Source organism: Macrotis lagotis, chromosome 2 (genome assembly GCF_037893015.1).
Source record: "Macrotis lagotis isolate mMagLag1 chromosome 2, bilby.v1.9.chrom.fasta, whole genome shotgun sequence".
Lineage (NCBI taxonomy): Eukaryota > Metazoa > Chordata > Mammalia > Peramelemorphia > Peramelidae > Macrotis > Macrotis lagotis.
The window spans coordinates 624,835-627,005 of NC_133659.1; the positions used below are offsets into that span (position 1 = coordinate 624,835).

At 67.2% G+C, this 2,171-nt stretch overlaps 1 protein-coding gene across 4 annotated transcripts in view; it reads right to left on the bottom strand.

The window, feature by feature from the left end:
• DNAJB4 (DnaJ heat shock protein family (Hsp40) member B4) overlaps window positions 1-1,932 on the bottom strand; it is a 40,409-nt gene extending 38,477 nt beyond the window's left edge. For 2 of the 4 annotated variants that reach the window (XM_074221116.1, XM_074221114.1), the window contains exons 1-2: window positions 1,809-1,897; window positions 101-416 (exon numbers count right to left, since the gene is read on the bottom strand). The gene's annotated coding sequence lies outside the window, so the exon portion shown is untranslated. Of the gene's footprint in view, window positions 1-100; window positions 417-1,808 lie in introns of all 4 variants that reach the window. The other 2 variants (XM_074221118.1, XM_074221117.1) reach the window with 2 other exon arrangements.
• Window positions 1,933-2,171: the final 239 nt, after the last annotated feature.

Below are 2,171 nucleotides of genomic sequence, written 5' to 3' on the forward strand. Positions count from 1 at the left end.
TTGATCCAGAAAATCCTCAACAGGAGGAAAAGAAATTCACTACACCTCCAGGAAGCCATTCACTTTTGGATCAATGTTGCTGTTAGGAAAAATCTCTTACATTTTCATTATACTCTAAAGAGGGAATCAGCCAGCCCAGCTTTGCTCCTTAGCACTTGCTCAGATTGACAGTTCATCGATTCAATGAATGGTGGATAGACTGTGTACCACAGCACTCTTGTGCTTCTCTTCAGAGCCAGGACTAATAACTCCAAAGAGTGTGAGCCAGAAAGGGGAGGTGCAGGCCAGAGCTCCGCACGATCAGTCTCTCCCTCTCTTCCCTGGTAGTCTTCAAGTCAGAACTGCTTCCTGTCCGGCTGCCACATATTCCCGAGCACATGATGCCCTTTCTTCTTTTGGATTTATCCTTTCCAGATCTGTCGAAAGTAAATGAATATCCTGAGATGGGAGTTTGGAGATCACTAGTGAGTGGGGGATATCAGAGAGGTCCCACCAGCCGCCTGAGTCAGTGCAGTTTGATATAGTCATGGGCAATGACAAGAAAGCCCCTCCCCCTAGGAAAAGAGCAGCTTCAGGGGTCTTGGCCCTCCCTCAAAAGAGGAAAACTGCTGACTAGCAACTCTAGAAAGGCACAGGATCCACCAGGACCTGAAGAAAGCTATGAGCAGTAAAGTGGCTCAGGGGACAGGACCCCCAGCTTGCAGCCAGGAAGTCTAAAGTTCAAATCCAGCCTCAGGGTAAGCCAATTCCCTGAAATGTAAAATAGGGATCATTAGAGCCCTCTTTTGCGGGGTTGTGGGATAATAATTGTGAGGCGGTTAGCCCAGGACCAGGCACCAGGAGGTGCCATCTCGATATCGGAGAGGTCGGCACCTCCATTCTCTGTATGTGTGGGCCATTCCTGTAAGCTTGGAAGGAATTCAGAGGAGTCAGCAAGCGGTGCCAAGGAAGGAGAGGGGCCCTGGCAGAAGGGGCAGCGCATGGAGGCATCCAGAGTCTTCGGAGGACCTGGGGGGGAGCTGAACTAGAAGGGGCTCGGGCAGGGAGAAGGGGTGAGAGTGCAAGGACAGGAAGGAAGGGGCCTCCGGGTCCGAGGTGCGAATGGGGAAGTTAAGGGCGGATGGTCCGGTGAGAGGCCGCACAGCGGGGACCCCGGAGAGCGCGGCTCCGAGAGCGCGGGCCCCGAGAGTGTGGCCCCGGGGCGGCCCCCGAGACCGCGGGCCCCGAGAGAGAGCGCGGCTCCGAGAGCGCGGGCCCCGAGAGTGTGGCCCCGGGGCGGCCCCCGAGACCGCGGGCCCCGAGAGTGTGTCCCCAAGAGCGCGGCCCCGGAGAGCGCGGGCCCCGAGAGCGCGGGCCCCGAGAGTGTGGCCCCGGGGCGGCCCCCGAGAGTGTGTCCCCAAGAGCGCGGCCCCGGAGAGCGCGGGCCCGGAGAGCGCGGCGGCCCCCGAGAGCGCGTCCCCCGAGAGCGCGGCCCCGGAGAGCGCGGGCCCGGAGAGCCCGGAGAGCGTGACCCCGAGAGCGCGTCCCCCGAGAGCGCGGGCCCGGAGAGCGCGGCCCCGGAGAGCGCGGGCCCGGAGAGCGTGACCCCGAGAGCGCGGCGGACCCCGAGAGCGCGGGCCAGGAGAGCGTGACCCCGAGAGCGCGGCGGACCCCGAGAGCGCGGCCCCCGAGAGCGCGGCCCCGGAGAGCGCGGGCCCGGAGAACGCGGCCCCGCAGAGCGGCGCCAGGGAGCGCAGGGGCCGCCGCGGGGGGCCGCCCCGGGCCCCCGTGCCCACCCCCCACCGCAGGGCCCGGCCCCCCGCACTCACCCCCCGGCGCCGTGCCCCGTCCCGGGCTCCCTCAGCCGGGCGGGCTCGAGGCGGCCCCGCAGCCCCCGGGCCGCGTTCGGGGGCGCATGTCCGCCGCCCGCTGCGCCCGCGCAGCCCGACGCCGTCCGCGACTGTGGCGTCACCGCCCGCCCCGCCCCCACCGCCCCGCGCCGCCCCCCGGGCCCTTACCGCGCCGGCCGGGCGGAGGGGGCGGGGCGGGGCGCCGAGATCTCGCGAGGCCGGGGCGGGCGGGCCCCGCACGCCACCCCGTCGGGCGTCTCCCCGGCTCTCGCGAGAGCCGCGCTCCGAGCCCGCCCCGCCCCGGCCCGCCCCGGCCTCGCGAGATCTCGGCGCCCCGCCCCG